The sequence below is a fragment of the Staurois parvus genome, unplaced genomic scaffold (genome assembly GCF_062004578.1).
Source record: "Staurois parvus isolate SC_StPar_1 unplaced genomic scaffold, SC_StPar_1.0 ptg002181l, whole genome shotgun sequence".
Lineage (NCBI taxonomy): Eukaryota > Metazoa > Chordata > Amphibia > Anura > Ranidae > Staurois > Staurois parvus.
In genome coordinates, this window is record NW_028319977.1 from 476,826 (window position 1) to 495,815 (window position 18,990).

The following is an 18,990-nucleotide window of genomic DNA, read 5'->3' on the forward strand; positions in this document are numbered from 1 at the left end:
GCTCCAGTTACATACGGGATGACTAGATTTCTCCTAGTGTTCTGCTTCTCCCCAGTTTGTTTCCCTGACCTTGCGGAGGTTTTAACCAAGACCCAGTCTGGGTAGCCACAAGCTTTCAAAGCCCTCCTGAGATGTCACGGTAGCACTCTCCTAGTCATGCGCTAGGATTTGTATAGTTGGTCTCTGCTTACCAGAGAGGCTGTCGGGTAAATTCAGTGTGGTATTCTGCTTAACAGAGTGCTGCCATGGATTAGTCAGGTCTGCTCATGATTCTCTGATGTTGTTTGAGTTTGTCTGAGTTATTCCCGCCTTCAGGAAGCTGTGAGAGCTTTCCAGAACATGGGTAGGGGCTAGGCAAATGAACAGCGTGAATACGGATACCGCCCTGGCCAGTTGCAAGGGAGGGCAGTCCTGTGGCATGCTGGGAGTGGCATTTATGTTCTGCGAGCACATGGGCTCAGCGTCTTTCCTGGGAGAGGACTGAACAGCTGGGCTGGAGGCAGGCTGCCTCGCCTGGCGCCGGCTGCCATGAGGCCCCAGGTGGGTGGACCTGAGGGCCTCAAGCCAGTCAGGACGTCAATACTGCTTAACTAAGAGATCAGCTAGATGTCTTCAGTGTGAAAAGTTCTCATTTTGGAGTATCCTACTACAATTCCCCATCCCTATCCCCAGCTCGACAAGAAAACTCCAAAAACAAACATCCCCTAGTCCGGTCATTGAAGGCAAGGAGCGTTTGCGCGCGTGTGTATTTGGCTGAAGAAATACACTGTGCCTGGCTGCGGGGCGAAGTCAAGGGAAACCGGGGCAAACACGCCAGCGTCCCTCGCAAGGGTGGCGTTGCATCTGTGTTCTTTTGTCTTTAGACTCTTTTGGTTGCTACCATGTCAGCCGGATATTGCAGAGTCCTAAGAACCCCCAGCTCGTGTTCCAGTGGGTGGTGGTGTGAGTCAAAAGGCAGATAGCGGTCTGTGTGGGTAGGTTTCCTGGAGACCTCCATGCCCAAGTCAGCCCCTTCCTTGCCTTGTAAGACGCCGTCCAAAAGGGGGCATTTGCTATTCAGTGCCTCTTCCCGTGTACACTTGATGTATTTGTCCACTGACTTTATGGGTTCACTAAAAGCTTGTGGGGTGCTGATGCTCTAATCTTGACCCAAGTAGAATCCACATGCCTTTACAAACGGCTTGGTCTTTTCCCCATGGAACAATTCAAGGCTCAAGGGTCAGCAATGAATGCACTTGGTCAGGCTTTAGTTCTTTTTGGCTGTCAAGAGACTTACCTCCTTTCAGATGTTTCCCACAATCTCAACAGCCTCTGCCAAGTGTATACAAGTGAAAAGGCCAATGGCATCATGGGACGTGATTGTTTCTTCCGGCTCCAACTTCAGTCTACATTCCTTGTTGACACATTCTTTAGCATTCTTCCAAATGGTGCATTATCTTGCCAGTTGAGGGTGTTAGAATGGTAGGCAGATACTTAGAAACGCTGTGTGTGACAGAGTTGATTCTTTGGGAATCAGTGGTTGAAATGCCTGAACCTTGTTGCTTGATACTGCTGTACCCCGCGAGCGAGTTAAAGCAGGAGGCCGGAGCCTGTTGGGATGCCGATGAATATTTCCACAGTCGTCACTAAGGCAAGACATCTAAGGAGCTTTTGATAAGGACCTGGGGCCCTGTGGTATTTTGTCAAGGGCGCAAAGAAGGAGATTGCGTTGGCCGGGAATCGAACCCGGGTCAACTGCTTGGAAGGCAGCTATGCTCACCACTATACCACCAACGCAAGGCTGTGCGCCAGGCATCCTGCTACCTCTATACAATTAAGGCCACACATGACATTGACTCACGGACCCCCTCCAGCGCAAGGTCCATTCGCTGCCGTACCAAGTGACCACTAGGAAGATCAGCTAGAAATATTTCCCCATTCGTGGAGAGAAAGGAAGCCAAGCCAGTAGATACGGTAAAGGTGTGATTGTGCAGTGCGCATGAAGGAACTGGAGATACAAGTTTTGCAAAGGCCTTTCACTCGGGCAAAAGGGACACGGAATGTGTCCCACGCCCAACGTGGGGCTCGAACCCACGACCCTGAGATTAAGAGTCTCATGCTCTACCGACTGAGCTAGCCGGGCTACAGCAATTTTGCTCTTCAAGGCCTCTCACAGCCACCTGAGTCCGCAGACTTTTTGATAGCTTTCGACATAATTCCTTTGGCTAAACTCAATGCGCTTCCAAGTACTACTCTGTTCACTTGCTGTCAGGGCGCTACATCACCATTTTTGCTGTGACTTTGGAGGATCACAACAAAATGCGCTTGCTGATTCCAAACCCTTTTCTCTCTGTGCAAAACATCAAGCCGTAGCCTCCCACATAACATCTGCCAAGTCATTCATTTGCCCTTTCCGGCCGAGGCGGCATCAAGCAATACCTCAACCGAGAAGGTCAAATGCAAAGTGTACGGCGCTGGCTTAGCATGCAAGGTGTCACGTGCTCTTCCCAGTTCCCTTCGATAGCTCAGCTGGTAGAGCGGAGGACTGTAGAGACAAAGCAGCAATCCTTAGGTCGCTGGTTCAATTCCGGCTCGAAGGAAGAGCTTTTTACCCCGCGTCTCTGCCTTTTAGAAAGAAGGCAATCTCTTATCTCTACAAATGTGCAATTGGGAAGCTTTTTAGGCACCTTCAGTTCATCTTTCATGTCTCCTTTGGGCCAGCTCAAACACACTTGTCGTGTGGTCTCTGTGGCGCAATCGGTTAGCGCATCGGCTGTTAACCGAAAGGTTGGTGGTTCAAGCCCACCCAGGGACGCTCGTGCTTTCTCTTTACCTTAGCAGGGCCCGCTGCCAAGTCTCACCCTAACCTAAGAAGACAAATAGCGTCCTTTGGCTTGTCTCACACGGCTGACAATTAACCATTCACTCGAGACATTCCTTGAAAACGGACTAGAATAATGTCGCAATCAATTGCTCTTCTTCTGGAATGTTCAAGATCTTTCATAGTTTAGTCAAGCCACTTCTTCGCTTCCGCTGAGTCTCAGGAACAAACCCCAGCATTTCTATTCACACCTGAACACCAGGGGATGTGTGAGAATTGTGGAAGCACCTTTTTTCACCTTACATGATCCCATTGTTGGTGTCAGGAAGCCTGCATAGCTAAAAGTGCCTAGATTGACATGGCCAAAGGCCTCAATTGTTGTCAAATCGCCTGGATAGAGGTGTTAAAAACGTGGAATACAGATAGTGTCAATGTTTAAGCGTGTGCCCCGGGGCTATGCTGGGCTTGAAGTACACAGGGATGCAATGTTTCTTAAAGATCCTTCTGAGTTTTTCCGACGCTCCAGTTACATACGGGATGACTAGATTTCTCCTAGTGTTCTGCTTCTCCCCAGTTTGTTTCCCTGACCTTGCGGAGGTTTTAACCAAGACCCAGTCTGGGTAGCCACAAGCTTTCAAAGCCCTCCTGAGATGTCACGGTAGCACTCTCCTAGTCATGCGCTAGGATTTGTATAGTTGGTCTCTGCTTACCAGAGAGGCTGTCGGGTAAATTCAGTGTGGTATTCTGCTTAACAGAGTGCTGCCATGGATTAGTCAGGTCTGCTCATGATTCTCTGATGTTGTTTGAGTTTGTCTGAGTTATTCCCGCCTTCAGGAAGCTGTGAGAGCTTTCCAGAACATGGGTAGGGGCTAGGCAAATGAACAGCGTGAATACGGATACCGCCCTGGCCAGTTGCAAGGGAGGGCAGTCCTGTGGCATGCTGGGAGTGGCATTTATGTTCTGCGAGCACATGGGCTCAGCGTCTTTCCTGGGAGAGGACTGAACAGCTGGGCTGGAGGCAGGCTGCCTCGCCTGGCGCCGGCTGCCATGAGACCCCAGGTGGGTGGACCTGAGGGCCTCAAGCCAGTCCGGACGTCAATACTGCTTAACTAAGAGATCAGCTAGATGTCTTCAGTGTGAAAAGTTCTCATTTTGGAGTATCCTACTACAATTCCCCATCCCTATCCCCAGCTCGACAAGAAAACTCCAAAAACAAACATCCCCTAGTCCGGTCATTGAAGGCAAGGAGCGTTTGCGCGCGTGTGTATTTGGCTGAAGAAATACACTGTGCCTGGCTGCGGGGCGAAGTCAAGGGAAACCGGGGCAAACACGCCAGCGTCCCTCGCAAGGGTGGCATTGCATCTGTGTTCTTTTGTCTTTAGACTCTTTTGGTTGCTACCATGTCAGCCGGATATTGCAGAGTCCTAAGAACCCCCAGCTCGTGTTCCAGTGGGTGGTGGTGTGAGTCAAAAGGCAGATAGCGGTCTGTGTGGGTAGGTTTCCTGGAGACCTCCATGCCCAAGTCAGCCCCTTCCTTGCCTTGTAAGACGCCGTCCAAAAGGGGGCATTTGCTATTCAGTGCCTCTTCCCGTGTACACTTGATGTATTTGTCCACTGACTTTATGGGTTCACTAAAAGCTTGTGGGGTGCTGATGCTCTAATCTTGACCCAAGTAGAATCCACATGCCTTTACAAACGGCTTGGTCTTTTCCCCATGGAACAATTCAAGGCTCAAGGGTCAGCAATGAATGCACTTGGTCAGGCTTTAGTTCTTTTTGGCTGTCAAGAGACTTACCTCCTTTCAGATGTTTCCCACAATCTCAACAGCCGCTGCCAAGTGTATACAAGTGAAAAGGCCGATGGCATCATGGGACGTGATTGTTTCTTCCGGCTCCAACTTCAGTCTACATTCCTTGTTGACACATTCTTTAGCATTCTTCCAAATGGTGCATTATCTTGCCAGTTGAGGGTGTTAGAATGGTAGGCAGATACTTAGAAACGCTGTGTGTGACAGAGTTGATTCTTTGGGAATCAGTGGTTGAAATGCCTGAACCTTGTTGCTTGATACTGCTGTACCCCGCGAGCGAGTTAAAGCAGGAGGCCGGAGCCTGTTGGGATGCCGAGGAATATTTCCACAGTCGTCACTAAGGCAAGACATCTAAGGAGCTTTTGATAAGGACCTGGGGCCCTGTGGTATTTTGTCAAGGGCGCAAAGAAGGAGATTGCGTTGGCCGGGAATCGAACCCGGGTCAACTGCTTGGAAGGCAGCTATGCTCACCACTATACCACCAACGCAAGGCTGTGCGCCAGGCATCCTGCTACCTCTATACAATTAAGGCCACACATGACATTGACTCACGGACCCCCTCCAGCGCAAGGTCCATTCGCTGCCGTACCAAGTGACCACTAGGAAGATCAGCTAGAAATATTTCCCCATTCGTGGAGAGAAAGGAAGCCAAGCCAGTAGATACGGTAAAGGTGTGATTGTGCAGTGCGCATGAAGGAACTGGAGATACAAGTTTTGCAAAGGCCTTTCACTCGGGCAAAAGGGACAAGGAATGTGTCCCACGCCCAACGTGGGGCTCGAACCCATGACCCTGAGATTAAGAGTCTCATGCTCTACCGACTGAGCTAGCCGGGCTACAGCACTTTTGCTCTTCAAGGCCTCTCACAGCCACCTGAGTCCGCAGACTTTTTGATAGCTTTCGACATAATTCCTTTGGCTAAACTCAATGCGCTTCCAAGTACTACTCTGTTCACTTGCTGTCAGGGCGCTACATCACCATTTTTGCTGTGACTTTGGAGGATCACAACAAAATGCGCTGGCTGATTCCAAACCCTTTTCTCTCTGTGCAAAACATCAAGCCGTAGCCTCCCACATAACATCTGCCAAGTCATTCATTTGCCCTTTCCGGCCGAGGCGGCATCAAGCAATACCTCAACCGAGAAGGTCAAATGCAAAGTGTACGGCGCTGGCTTAGCATGCAAGGTGTCATGTGCTCTTTCCAGTTCCCTTCGATAGCTCAGCTGGTAGAGCGGAGGACTGTAGAGACAAAGCAGCAATCCTTAGGTCGCTGGTTCAATTCCGGCTCGAAGGAAGAGCTTTTTACCCCGCGTCTCTGCCTTTTAGAAAGAAGGCAATCTCTTATCTCTACAAATGTGCAATTGGGAAGCTTTTTAGGCACCTTCAGTTCATCTTTCATGTCTCCTTTGGGCCAGCTCAAGCACACTTGTCGTGTGGTCTCTGTGGTGCAATCGGTTAGCGCGTTCGGCTGTTAACCGAAAGGTTGGTGGTTCAAGCCCACCCAGGGACGCTTGTGCTTTCTCTTTACCTTAGCAGGGCCCGCTGCCAAGTCTCACCCTAACCTAAGAAGACAAATAGCGTCCTTTGGCTTGTCTCACACGGCTGACGATTAACCATTCACTCGAGACATTCCTTGAAAATGGACTAGAATAATGTCGCAATCAATTGCTCTTCTTCTGGAATGTTCAAGATCTTTCATAGTTTAGTCAAGCCACTTCTTCGCTTCCGCTGAGTCTCAGGAACAAACCCCAGCATTTCTATTCACACCTGAACACCAGGGGATGTGTGAGAATTGTGGAAGCACCTTTTTTCACCTTACATGATCCCATTGTTGGTGTCAGGAAGCCTGCATAGCTAAAAGTGCCTAGATTGACATGGCCAAAGGCCTCAATTGTTGTCAAATCGCCTGGATGGAGGTGTTAAAAACGTGGAATACAGATAGTGTCAATGTTTAAGCGTGTGCCCCGGGGCTATGCTGGGCTTGAAGTACACAGGGATGCAATGTTTCTTAAAGATCCTTCTGAGTTTTTCCGACGCTCCAGTTACATACGGGATGACTAGATTTCTCCTAGTGTTCTGCTTCTCCCCAGTTTGTTTCCCTGACCTTGCGGAGGTTTTAACCAAGACCCAGTCTGGGTAGCCACAAGCTTTCAAAGCCCTCCTGAGATGTCACGGTAGCACTCTCCTAGTCATGCGCTAGGATTTGTATAGTTGGTCTCTGCTTACCAGAGAGGCTGTCGGGTAAATTCAGTGTGGTATTCTGCTTAACAGAGTGCTGCCATGGATTAGTCAGGTCTGCTCATGATTCTCTGATGTTGTTTGAGTTTGTCTGAGTTATTCCCGCCTTCAGGAAGCTGTGAGAGCTTTCCAGAACATGGGTAGGGGCTAGGCAAATGAACAGCGTGAATACGGATACCGCCCTGGCCAGTTGCAAGGGAGGGCAGTCCTGTGGCATGCTGGGAGTGGCATTTATGTTCTGCGAGCACATGGGCTCAGCGTCTTTCCTGGGAGAGGACTGAACAGCTGGGCTGGAGGCAGGCTGCCTCGCCTGGCGCCGGCTGCCATGAGGCCCCAGGTGGGTGGACCTGAGGGCCTCAAGCCAGTCAGGACGTCAATACTGCTTAACTAAGAGATCAGCTAGATGTCTTCAGTGTGAAAAGTTCTCATTTTGGAGTATCCTACTACAATTCCCCATCCCTATCCCCAGCTCGACAAGAAAACTCCAAAAACAAACATCCCCTAGTCCGGTCATTGAAGGCAAGGAGCGTTTGCGCGCGTGTGTATTTGGCTGAAGAAATACACTGTGCCTGGCTGCGGGGCGAAGTCAAGGGAAACCGGGGCAAACACGCCAGCGTCCCTCGCAAGGGTGGCGTTGCATCTGTGTTCTTTTGTCTTTAGACTCTTTTGGTTGCTACCATGTCAGCCGGATATTGCAGAGTCCTAAGAACCCCCAGCTCGTGTTCCAGTGGGTGGTGGTGTGAGTCAAAAGGCAGATAGCGGTCTGTGTGGGTAGGTTTCCTGGAGACCTCCATGCCCAAGTCAGCCCCTTCCTTGCCTTGTAAGACGCCGTCCAAAAGGGGGCATTTGCTATTCAGTGCCTCTTCCCGTGTACACTTGATGTATTTGTCCACTGACTTTATGGGTTCACTAAAAGCTTGTGGGGTGCTGATGCTCTAATCTTGACCCAAGTAGAATCCACATGCCTTTACAAACGGCTTGGTCTTTTCCCCATGGAACAATTCAAGGCTCAAGGGTCAGCAATGAATGCACTTGGTCAGGCTTTAGTTCTTTTTGGCTGTCAAGAGACTTACCTCCTTTCAGATGTTTCCCACAATCTCAACAGCCTCTGCCAAGTGTATACAAGTGAAAAGGCCGATGGCATCATGGGACGTGATTGTTTCTTCCGGCTCCAACTTCAGTCTACATTCCTTGTTGACACATTCTTTAGCATTCTTCCAAATGGTGCATTATCTTGCCAGTTGAGGGTGTTAGAATGGTAGGCAGATACTTAGAAACGCTGTGTGTGACAGAGTTGATTCTTTGGGAATCAGTGGTTGAAATGCCTGAACCTTGTTGCTTGATACTGCTGTACTCCGCGAGCGAGTTAAAGCAGGAGGCCGGAGCCTGTTGGGATGCCGAGGAATATTTCCACAGTCGTCACTAAGGTAAGACATCTAAGGAGCTTTTGATAAGGACCTGGGGCCCTGTGGTATTTTGTCAAGGGCGCAAAGAAGGAGATTGCGTTGGCCGGGAATCGAACCAGGGTCAACTGCTTGGAAGGCAGCTATGCTCACCACTATACCACCAACGCAAGGCTGTGCGCCAGGCATCCTGCTACCTCTATACAATTAAGGCCACACATGACATTGACTCACGGACCCCCTCCAGCGCAAGGTCCATTCGCTGCCGTACCAAGTGACCACTAGGAAGATCAGCTAGAAATATTTCCCCATTCGTGGAGAGAAAGGAAGCCAAGCCAGTAGATACGGTAAAGGTGTGATTGTGCAGTGCGCATGAAGGAACTGGAGATACAAGTTTTGCAAAGGCCTTTCACTCGGGCAAAAGGAACACGGAATGTGTCCCACGCCCAACGTGGGGCTTGAACCCACGACCCTGAGATTAAGAGTCTCATGCTCTACCGACTGAGCTAGCCGGGCTACAGCACTTTTGCACTTCAAGGCCTCTCACAGCCACCTGAGTCCGCAGACTTTTTGATAGCTTTCGACATAATTCCTTTGGCTAAACTCAATGCGCTTCCAAGTACTACTCTGTTCACTTGCTGTCAGGGCGCTACATCACCATTTTTGCTGTGACTTTGGAGGATCACAACAAAATGCGCTGGCTGATTCCAAACCCTTTTCTCTCTGTGCAAAACATCAAGCCGTAGCCTCCCACATAACATCTGCCAAGTCATTCATTTGCCCTTTCCGGCCGAGGCGGCATCAAGCAATACCTCAACCGAGAAGGTCAAATGCAAAGTGTACGGCGCTGGCTTAGCATGCAAGGTGTCACGTGCTTTACCCAGTTCCCTTCGATAGCTCAGCTGGTAGAGCGGAGGACTGTAGAGACAAAGCAGCAATCCTTAGGTCGCTGGTTCAATTCCGGCTCGAAGGAAGAGCTTTTTACCCCGCGTCTCTGCCTTTTAGAAAGAAGGCAATCTCTTATCTCTACAAATGTGCAATTGGGAAGCTTTTTAGGCACCTTCAGTTCATCTTTCATGTCTCCTTTGGGCCAGCTCAAGCACGCTTGTCGTGTGGTCTCTGTGGCGCAATCGGTTAGCGCGTTCGGCTGTTAACCGAAAGGTTGGTGGTTCAAGCCCACCCAGGGACGCTCCTGCTTTCTCTTTACCTTAGCAGGGCCCGCTGCCAAGTCTCACCCTAACCTAAGAAGACAAATAGCGTCCTTTGGCTTGTCTCACACGGCTGACGATTAACCATTCACTCGAGACATTCCTTGAAAACGGACTAGAATAATGTCGCAATCAATTGCTCTTCTTCTGGAATGTTCAAGATCTTTCATAGTTTAGTCAAGCCACTTCTTCGCTTCCGCTGAGTCTCAGGAACAAACCCCAGCATTTCTATTCACACCTGAACACCAGGGGATGTGTGAGAATTGTGGAAGCACCTTTTTTCACCTTACATGATCCCATTGTTGGTGTCAGGAAGCCTGCATAGCTAAAAGTGCCTAGATTGACATGGCCAAAGGCCTCAATTGTTGTCAAATCGCCTGGATGGAGGTGTTAAAAACGTGGAATACAGATAGTGTCAATGTTTAAGCGTGTGCCCCGGGGCTATGCTGGGCTTGAAGTACACAGGGATGCAATGTTTCTTAAAGATCCTTCTGAGTTTTTCCGACGCTCCAGTTACATACGGGATGACTAGATTTCTCCTAGTGTTCTGCTTCTCCCCAGTTTGTTTCCCTGACCTTGCGGAGGTTTTAACCAAGACCCAGTCTGGGTAGCCACAAGCTTTCAAAGCCCTCCTGAGATGTCACGGTAGCACTCTCCTAGTCATGCGCTAGGATTTGTATAGTTGGTCTCTGCTTACCAGAGAGGCTGTCGGGTAAATTCAGTGTGGTATTCTGCTTAACAGAGTGCTGCCATGGATTAGTCAGGTCTGCTCATGATTCTCTGATGTTGTTTGAGTTTGTCTGAGTTATTCCCGCCTTCAGGAAGCTGTGAGAGCTTTCCAGAACATGGGTAGGGGCTAGGCAAATGAACAGCGTGAATACGGATACCGCCCTGGCCAGTTGCAAGGGAGGGCAGTCCTGTGGCATGCTGGGAGTGGCATTTATGTTCTGCGAGCACATGGGCTCAGTGTCTTTCCTGGGAGAGGACTGAACAGCTGGGCTGGAGGCAGGCTGCCTCGCCTGGCGCCGGCTGCCATGAGGCCCCAGGTGGGTGGACCTGAGGGCCTCAAGCCAGTCAGGACGTCAATACTGCTTAACTAAGAGATCAGCTAGATGTCTTCAGTGTGAAAAGTTCTCATTTTGGAGTATCCTACTACAATTCCCCATCCCTATCCCCAGCTCGACAAGAAAACTCCAAAAACAAACATCCCCTAGTCCGGTCATTGAAGGCAAGGAGCGTTTGCGCGCGTGTGTATTTGGCTGAAGAAATACACTGTGCCTGGCTGCGGGGCGAAGTCAAGGGAAACCGGGGCAAACACGCCAGCGTCCCTCGCAAGGGTGGCGTTGCATCTGTGTTCTTTTGTCTTTAGACTCTTTTGGTTGCTACCATGTCAGCCGGATATTGCAGAGTCCTAAGAACCCCCAGCTCGTGTTCCAGTGGGTGGTGGTGTGAGTCAAAAGGCAGATAGCGGTCTGTGTGGGTAGGTTTCCTGGAGACCTCCATGCCCAAGTCAGCCCCTTCCTTGCCTTGTAAGACGCCGTCCAAAAGGGGGCATTTGCTATTCAGTGCCTCTTCCCGTGTACACTTGATGTATTTGTCCACTGACTTTATGGGTTCACTAAAAGCTTGTGGGGTGCTGATGCTCTAATCTTGACCCAAGTAGAATCCACATGCCTTTACAAACGGCTTGGTCTTTTCCCCATGGAACAATTCAAGGCTCAAGGGTCAGCAATGAATGCACTTGGTCAGGCTTTAGTTCTTTTTGGCTGTCAAGAGACTTACCTCCTTTCAGATGTTTCCCACAATCTCAACAGCCTCTGCCAAGTGTATACAAGTGAAAAGGCCAATGGCATCATGGGACGTGATTGTTTCTTCCGGCTCCAACTTCAGTCTACATTCCTTGTTGACACATTCTTTAGCATTCTTCCAAATGGTGCATTATCTTGCCAGTTGAGGGTGTTAGAATGGTAGGCAGATACTTAGAAACGCTGTGTGTGACAGAGTTGATTCTTTGGGAATCAGTGGTTGAAATGCCTGAACCTTGTTGCTTGATACTGCTGTACCCCGCGAGCGAGTTAAAGCAGGAGGCCGGAGCCTGTTGGGATGCCGATGAATATTTCCACAGTCGTCACTAAGGCAAGACATCTAAGGAGCTTTTGATAAGGACCTGGGGCCCTGTGGTATTTTGTCAAGGGCGCAAAGAAGGAGATTGCGTTGGCCGGGAATCGAACCCGGGTCAACTGCTTGGAAGGCAGCTATGCTCACCACTATACCACCAACGCAAGGCTGTGCGCCAGGCATCCTGCTACCTCTATACAATTAAGGCCACACATGACATTGACTCACGGACCCCCTCCAGCGCAAAGTCCATTCGCTGCCGTACCAAGTGACCACTAGGAAGATCAGCTAGAAATATTTCCCCATTCGTGGAGAGAAAGGAAGCCAAGCCAGTAGATACGGTAAAGGTGTGATTGTGCAGTGCGCATGAAGGAACTGGAGATACAAGTTTTGCAAAGGCCTTTCACTCGGGCAAAAGGGACACGAAATGTGTCCCACGCCCAACGTGGGGCTCGAACCCACGACCCTGAGATTAAGAGTCTCATGCTCTACCGACTGAGCTAGCCGGGCTACAGCAATTTTGCTCTTCAAGGCCTCTCACAGCCACCTGAGTCCGCAGACTTTTTGATAGCTTTCGACATAATTCCTTTGGCTAAACTCAATGCGCTTCCAAGTACTACTCTGTTCACTTGCTGTCAGGGCGCTACATCACCATTTTTGCTGTGACTTTGGAGGATCACAACAAAATGCGCTTGCTGATTCCAAACCCTTTTCTCTCTGTGCAAAACATCAAGCCGTAGCCTCCCACATAACATCTGCCAAGTCATTCATTTGCCCTTTCCGGCCGAGGCGGCATCAAGCAATACCTCAACCGAGAAGGTCAAATGCAAAGTGTACGGCGCTGGCTTAGCATGCAAGGTGTCACGTGCTCTTCCCAGTTCCCTTCGATAGCTCAGCTGGTAGAGCGGAGGACTGTAGAGACAAAGCAGCAATCCTTAGGTCGCTGGTTCAATTCCGGCTCGAAGGAAGAGCTTTTTACCCCGCGTCTCTGCCTTTTAGAAAGAAGGCAATCTCTTATCTCTACAAATGTGCAATTGGGAAGCTTTTTAGGCACCTTCAGTTCATCTTTCATGTCTCCTTTGGGCCAGCTCAAACACACTTGTTGTGTGGTCTCTGTGGCGCAATCGGTTAGCGCGTTCGGCTGTTAACCGAAAGGTTGGTGGTTCAAGCCCACATAGGGACGCTCGTGCTTTCTCTTTACCTTAGCAGGGCCCGCTGCCAAGTCTCACCCTAACCTAAGAAGACAAATAGCGTCCTTTGGCTTGTCTCACACGGCTGACAATTAACCATTCACTCGAGACATTCCTTGAAAACGGACTAGAATAATGTCGCAATCAATTGCTCTTCTTCTGGAATGTTCAAGATCTTTCATAGTTTAGTCAAGCCACTTCTTCGCTTCCTCTGAGTCTCAGGAACAAACCCCAGCATTTCTATTCACACCTGAACACCAGGGGATGTGTGAGAATTGTGGAAGCACCTTTTTTCACCTTACATGATCCCATTGTTGGTGTCAGGAAGCCTGCATAGCTAAAAGTGCCTAGATTGACATGGCCAAAGGCCTCAATTGTTGTCAAATGGCCTGGATAGAGGTGTTAAAAACGTGGAATACAGATAGTGTCAATGTTTAAGCGTGTGCCCCGGGGCTATGCTGGGCTTGAAGTACACAGGGATGCAATGTTTCTTAAAGATCCTTCTGAGTTTTTCCGACGCTCCAGTTACATACGGGATGACTAGATTTCTCCTAGTGTTCTGCTTCTCCCCAGTTTGTTTCCCTGACCTTGCGGAGGTTTTAACCAAGACCCAGTCTGGGTAGCCACAAGCTTTCAAAGCCCTCCTGAGATGTCACGGTAGCACTCTCCTAGTCATGCGCTAGGATTTGTATAGTTGGTCTCTGCTTACCAGAGAGGCTGTCGGGTAAATTCAGTGTGGTATTCTGCTTAACAGAGTGCTGCCATGGATTAGTCAGGTCTGCTCATGATTCTCTGATGTTGTTTGAGTTTGTCTGAGTTATTCCCGCCTTCAGGAAGCTGTGAGAGCTTTCCAGAACATGGGTAGGGGCTAGGCAAATGAACAGCGTGAATACGGATACCGCCCTGGCCAGTTGCAAGGGAGGGCAGTCCTGTGGCATGCTGGGAGTGGCATTTATGTTCTGCGAGCACATGGGCTCAGCGTCTTTCCTGGGAGAGGACTGAACAGCTGGGCTGGAGGCAGGCTGCCTCGCCTGGCGCCGGCTGCCATGAGACCCCAGGTGGGTGGACCTGAGGGCCTCAAGCCAGTCAGGACGTCAATACTGCTTAACTAAGAGATCAGCTAGATGTCTTCAGTGTGAAAAGTTCTCATTTTGGAGTATCCTACTACAATTCCCCATCCCTATCCCCAGCTCGACAAGAAAACTCCAAAAACAAACATCCCCTAGTCCGGTCATTGAAGGCAAGGAGCGTTTGCGCGCGTGTGTATTTGGCTGAAGAAATACACTGTGCCTGGCTGCGGGGCGAAGTCAAGGGAAACCGGGGCAAACACGCCAGCGTCCCTCGCAAGGGTGGCGTTGCATCTGTGTTCTTTTGTCTTTAGACTCTTTTGGTTGCTACCATGTCAGCCGGATATTGCAGAGTCCTAAGAACCCCCAGCTCGTGTTCCAGTGGGTGGTGGTGTGAGTCAAAAGGCAGATAGCGGTCTGTGTGGGTAGGTTTCCTGGAGACCTCCATGCCCAAGTCAGCCCCTTCCTTGCCTTGTAAGACGCCGTCCAAAAGGGGGCATTTGCTATTCAGTGCCTCTTCCCGTGTACACTTGATGTATTTGTCCACTGACTTTATGGGTTCACTAAAAGCTTGTGGGGTGCTGATGCTCTAATCTTGACCCAAGTAGAATCCACATGCCTTTACAAACGGCTTGGTCTTTTCCCCATGGAACAATTCAAGGCTCAAGGGTCAGCAATGAATGCACTTGGTCAGGCTTTAGTTCTTTTTGGCTGTCAAGAGACTTACCTCCTTTCAGATGTTTCCCACAATCTCAACAGCCGCTGCCAAGTGTATACAAGTGAAAAGGCCGATGGCATCATGGGACGTGATTGTTTCTTCCGGCTCCAACTTCAGTCTACATTCCTTGTTGACACATTCTTTAGCATTCTTCCAAATGGTGCATTATCTTGCCAGTTGAGGGTGTTAGAATGGTAGGCAGATACTTAGAAACGCTGTGTGTGACAGAGTTGATTCTTTGGGAATCAGTGGTTGAAATGCCTGAACCTTGTTGCTTGATACTGCTGTACCCCGCGAGCGAGTTAAAGCAGGAGGCCGGAGCCTGTTGGGATGCCGAGGAATATTTCCACAGTCGTCACTAAGGCAAGACATCTAAGGAGCTTTTGATAAGGACCTGGGGCCCTGTGGTATTTTGTCAAGGGCGCAAAGAAGGAGATTGCGTTGGCCGGGAATCGAACCCGGGTCAACTGCTTGGAAGGCAGCTATGCTCACCACTATACCACCAACGCAAGGCTGTGCGCCAGGCATCCTGCTACCTCTATACAATTAAGGCCACACATGACATTGACTCACGGACCCCCTCCAGCGCAAGGTCCATTCGCTGCCGTACCAAGTGACCACTAGGAAGATCAGCTAGAAATATTTCCCCATTCGTGGAGAGAAAGGAAGCCAAGCCAGTAGATACGGTAAAGGTGTGATTGTGCAGTGCGCATGAAGGAACTGGAGATACAAGTTTTGCAAAGGCCTTTCACTCGGGCAAAAGGGACACGGAATGTGTCCCACGCCCAACGTGGGGCTCGAACCCACGACCCTGAGATTAAGAGTCTCATGCTCTACCGACTGAGCTAGCCGGGCTACAGCACTTTTGCTCTTCAAGGCCTCTCACAGCCACCTGAGTCCGCAGACTTTTTGATAGCTTTCGACATAATTCCTTTGGCTAAACTCAATGCGCTTCCAAGTACTACTCTGTTCACTTGCTGTCAGGGCGCTACATCACCATTTTTGCTGTGACTTTGGAGGATCACAACAAAATGCGCTGGCTGATTCCAAACCCTTTTCTCTCTGTGCAAAACATCAAGCCGTAGCCTCCCACATAACATCTGCCAAGTCATTCATTTGCCCTTTCCGGCCGAGGCGGCATCAAGCAATACCTCAACCGAGAAGGTCAAATGCAAAGTGTACGGCGCTGGCTTAGCATGCAAGGTGTCACGTGCTCTTCCCAGTTCCCTTCGATAGCTCAGCTGGTAGAGCGGAGGACTGTAGAGACAAAGCAGCAATCCTTAGGTCGCTGGTTCAATTCCGGCTCGAAGGAAGAGCTTTTTACCCCGCGTCTCTGCCTTTTAGAAAGAAGGCAATCTCTTATCTCTACAAATGTGCAATTGGGAAGCTTTTTAGGCACCTTCAGTTCATCTTTCATGTCTCCTTTGGGCCAGCTCAAGCACGCTTGTCGTGTGGTCTCTGTGGCGCAATCGGTTAGCGCGTTCGGCTGTTAACCGAAAGGTTGGTGGTTCAAGCCCACCCAGGGACGCTCGTGCTTTCTCTTTACCTTAGCAGGGCCCGCTGCCAAGTCTCACCCTAACCTAAGAAGACAAATAGCGTCCTTTGGCTTGTCTCACACGGCTGACGATTAGACATTCCTTGAAAACGGACTAGAATAATGTCGCAATCAATTGCTCTTCTTCTGGAATGTTCAAGATCTTTCATAGTTTAGTCAAGCCACTTCTTCGCTTCCGCTGAGTCTCAGGAACAAACCCCAGCATTTCTATTCACACCTGAACACCAGGGGATGTGTGAGAATTGTGGAAGCACCTTTTTTCACCTTACATGATCCCATTGTTGGTGTCAGGAAGCCTGCATAGCTAAAAGTGCCTAGATTGACATGGCCAAAGGCCTCAATTGTTGTCAAATGGCCTGGATAGAGGTGTTAAAAAGGTGGAATACAGATAGTGTCAATGTTTAAGCGTGTGCCCCGGGGCTATGCTGGGCTTGAAGTACACAGGGATGCAATGTTTCTTAAAGATCCTTCTGAGTTTTTCCGACGCTCCAGTTACATACGGGATGACTAGATTTCTCCTAGTGTTCTGCTTCTCCCCAGTTTGTTTCCCTGACCTTGCGGAGGTTTTAACCAAGACCCAGTCTGGGTAGCCACAAGCTTTCAAAGCCCTCCTGAGATGTCACGGTAGCACTCTCCTAGTCATGCGCTAGGATTTGTATAGTTGGTCTCTGCTTACCAGAGAGGCTGTCGGGTAAATTCAGTGTGGTATTCTGCTTAACAGAGTGCTGCCATGGATTAGTCAGGTCTGCTCATGATTCTCTGATGTTGTTTGAGTTTGTCTGAGTTATTCCCGCCTTCAGGAAGCTGTGAGAGCTTTCCAGAACATGGGTAGGGGCTAGGCAAATGAACAGCGTGAATACGGATACCGCCCTGGCCAGTTGCAAGGGAGGGCAGTCCTGTGGCATGCTGGGAGTGGCATTTATGTTCTGCGAGCACATGGGCTCAGCGTCTTTCCTGGGAGAGGACTGAACAGCTGGGCTGGAGGCAGGCTGCCTCGCCTGGCGCCGGCTGCCATGAGACCCCAGGTGGGTGGACCTGAGGGCCTCAAGCCAGTCAGGACGTCAATACTGCTTAACTAAGAGATCAGCTAGATGTCTTCAGTGTGAAAAGTTCTCATTTTGGAGTATCCTACTACAATTCCCCATCCCTATCCCCAGCTCGACAAGAAAACTCCAAAAACAAACATCCCCTAGTCCGGTCATTGAAGGCAAGGAGCGTTTGCGCGCGTGTGTATTTGGCTGAAGAAATACACTGTGCCTGGCTGCGGGGCGAAGTCAAGGGAAACCGGGGCAAACACGCCAGCGTCCCTCGCAAGGGTGGCGTTGCATCTGTGTTCTTTTGTCTTTAGACTCTTTTGGTTGCTACCATGTCAGCCGGATATTGCAGAGTCCTAAGAACCCCCAGCTCGTGTTCCAGTGGGTGGTGGTGTGAGTCAAAAGGCAGATAGCGGTCTGTGTGGGTAGGTTTCCTGGAGACCTCCATGCCCAAGTCAGCCCCTTCCTTGCCTTGTAAGACGCCGTCCAAAAGGGGGCATTTGCTATTCAGTGCCTCTTCCCGTGTACACTTGATGTATTTGTCCACTGACTTTATGGGTTCACTAAAAGCTTGTGGGGTGCTGATGCTCTAATCTTGACCCAAGTAGAATCCACATGCCTTTACAAACGGCTTGGTCTTTTCCCCATGGAACAATTCAAGGCTCAAGGGTCAGCAATGAATGCACTTGGTCAGGCTTTAGTTCTTTTTGGCTGTCAAGAGACTTACCTCCTTTCAGATGTTTCCCACAATCTCAACAGCCGCTGCCAAGTGTATACAAGTGAAAAGGCCGATGGCATCATGGGACGTGATTGTTTCTTCCGGCTCCAACTTCAGTCTACATTCCTTGTTGACACATTCTTTAGCATTCTTCCAAATGGTGCATTATCTTGCCAGTTGAGGGTGTTAGAATGGTAGGCAGATACTTAGAAACGCTGTGTGTGACAGAGTTGATTCTTTGGGAATCAGTGGTTGAAATGCCTGAACCTTGTTGCTTGATACTGCTGTACCCCGCGAGCGAGTTAAAGCAGGAGGCCGGAGCCTGTTGGGATGCCGAGGAATATTTCCACAGTCGTCACTAAGGCAAGACATCTAAGGAGCTTTTGATAAGGACCTGGGGCCCTGTGGTATTTTGTCAAGGGCGCAAAGAAGGAGATTGCGTTGGCCGGGAATCGAACCCGGGTCAACTGCTTGGAAGGCAGCTATGCTCACCACTATACCACCAACGCAAGGCTGTGCGCCAGGCATCCTGCTACCTCTATACAATTAAGGCCACACATGACATTGACTCACGGACCCCCTCCAGCGCAAGGTCCATTCGCTGCCGTACCAAGTGACCACTAGGAAGATCAGCTAGAAATATTTCCCCATTCGTGGAGAGAAAGGAAGCCAAGCCAGTAGATACGGTAAAGGTGTGATTGTGCAGTGCGCATGAAGGAACTGGAGATACAAGTTTTGCAAAGGCCTTTCACTCGGGCAAAAGGGACACGGAATGTGTCCCACGCCCAACGTGGGGCTCGAACCCACGACCCTGAGATTAAGAGTCTCATGCTCTACCGACTGAGCTAGCCGGGCTACAGCACTTTTGCTCTTCAAGGCCTCTCACAGCCACCTGAGTCCGCAGACTTTTTGATAGCTTTCGACATAATTCCTTTGGCTAAACTCAATGCGCTTCCAAGTACTACTCTGTTCACTTGCTGTCAGGGCGCTACATCACCATTTTTGCTGTGACTTTGGAGGATCACAACAAAATGCGCTGGCTGATTCCAAACCCTTTTCTCTCTGTGCAAAACATCAAGCCGTAGCCTCCCACATAACATCTGCCAAGTCATTCATTTGCCCTTTCCGGCCGAGGCG

At 49.9% G+C, this 18,990-nt stretch overlaps 16 non-coding genes across 16 annotated transcripts; 7 read left to right on the forward strand and 9 right to left on the reverse strand.

The window, feature by feature from the left end:
* Window positions 1-1,704: 1,704 nt before the first annotated feature.
* TRNAG-UCC (transfer RNA glycine (anticodon UCC)) lies at window positions 1,705-1,776 on the reverse strand. The gene has a single exon. It is a non-coding gene; the product is annotated as a tRNA-Gly (tRNA).
* Window positions 1,777-2,049: 273 nt separating this feature from the next.
* Window positions 2,050-2,122, reverse strand: TRNAK-CUU (transfer RNA lysine (anticodon CUU)). The gene has a single exon. It is a non-coding gene; the product is annotated as a tRNA-Lys (tRNA).
* Window positions 2,123-2,493: 371 nt separating this feature from the next.
* Window positions 2,494-2,579, forward strand: TRNAY-GUA (transfer RNA tyrosine (anticodon GUA)). The gene is given in 2 exon segments: window positions 2,494-2,530; window positions 2,544-2,579. It is a non-coding gene; the product is annotated as a tRNA-Tyr (tRNA).
* A 2,444-nt stretch (window positions 2,580-5,023) lies between these two features.
* On the reverse strand, window positions 5,024-5,095 carry TRNAG-UCC (transfer RNA glycine (anticodon UCC)). Its single transcript has one exon. It is a non-coding gene; the product is annotated as a tRNA-Gly (tRNA).
* Window positions 5,096-5,812: 717 nt separating this feature from the next.
* TRNAY-GUA (transfer RNA tyrosine (anticodon GUA)) lies at window positions 5,813-5,898 on the forward strand. Its single transcript is given in 2 exon segments — window positions 5,813-5,849; window positions 5,863-5,898. It is a non-coding gene; the product is annotated as a tRNA-Tyr (tRNA).
* A 3,234-nt stretch (window positions 5,899-9,132) lies between these two features.
* On the forward strand, window positions 9,133-9,218 carry TRNAY-GUA (transfer RNA tyrosine (anticodon GUA)). Its single transcript is given in 2 exon segments — window positions 9,133-9,169; window positions 9,183-9,218. It is a non-coding gene; the product is annotated as a tRNA-Tyr (tRNA).
* Window positions 9,219-9,360: 142 nt separating this feature from the next.
* TRNAN-GUU (transfer RNA asparagine (anticodon GUU)) lies at window positions 9,361-9,434 on the forward strand. Its single transcript has one exon. It is a non-coding gene; the product is annotated as a tRNA-Asn (tRNA).
* Window positions 9,435-11,663: 2,229 nt separating this feature from the next.
* Window positions 11,664-11,735, reverse strand: TRNAG-UCC (transfer RNA glycine (anticodon UCC)). The gene has a single exon. It is a non-coding gene; the product is annotated as a tRNA-Gly (tRNA).
* Window positions 11,736-12,008: 273 nt separating this feature from the next.
* TRNAK-CUU (transfer RNA lysine (anticodon CUU)) lies at window positions 12,009-12,081 on the reverse strand. Its single transcript has one exon. It is a non-coding gene; the product is annotated as a tRNA-Lys (tRNA).
* Window positions 12,082-12,452: 371 nt separating this feature from the next.
* Window positions 12,453-12,538, forward strand: TRNAY-GUA (transfer RNA tyrosine (anticodon GUA)). Its single transcript is given in 2 exon segments — window positions 12,453-12,489; window positions 12,503-12,538. It is a non-coding gene; the product is annotated as a tRNA-Tyr (tRNA).
* A 2,445-nt stretch (window positions 12,539-14,983) lies between these two features.
* On the reverse strand, window positions 14,984-15,055 carry TRNAG-UCC (transfer RNA glycine (anticodon UCC)). The gene has a single exon. It is a non-coding gene; the product is annotated as a tRNA-Gly (tRNA).
* Window positions 15,056-15,328: 273 nt separating this feature from the next.
* Window positions 15,329-15,401, reverse strand: TRNAK-CUU (transfer RNA lysine (anticodon CUU)). Its single transcript has one exon. It is a non-coding gene; the product is annotated as a tRNA-Lys (tRNA).
* A 371-nt stretch (window positions 15,402-15,772) lies between these two features.
* TRNAY-GUA (transfer RNA tyrosine (anticodon GUA)) lies at window positions 15,773-15,858 on the forward strand. Its single transcript is given in 2 exon segments — window positions 15,773-15,809; window positions 15,823-15,858. It is a non-coding gene; the product is annotated as a tRNA-Tyr (tRNA).
* A 142-nt stretch (window positions 15,859-16,000) lies between these two features.
* On the forward strand, window positions 16,001-16,074 carry TRNAN-GUU (transfer RNA asparagine (anticodon GUU)). The gene has a single exon. It is a non-coding gene; the product is annotated as a tRNA-Asn (tRNA).
* A 2,216-nt stretch (window positions 16,075-18,290) lies between these two features.
* On the reverse strand, window positions 18,291-18,362 carry TRNAG-UCC (transfer RNA glycine (anticodon UCC)). The gene has a single exon. It is a non-coding gene; the product is annotated as a tRNA-Gly (tRNA).
* Window positions 18,363-18,635: 273 nt separating this feature from the next.
* On the reverse strand, window positions 18,636-18,708 carry TRNAK-CUU (transfer RNA lysine (anticodon CUU)). The gene has a single exon. It is a non-coding gene; the product is annotated as a tRNA-Lys (tRNA).
* Between the last annotated feature and the right edge of the window lie 282 nt (window positions 18,709-18,990).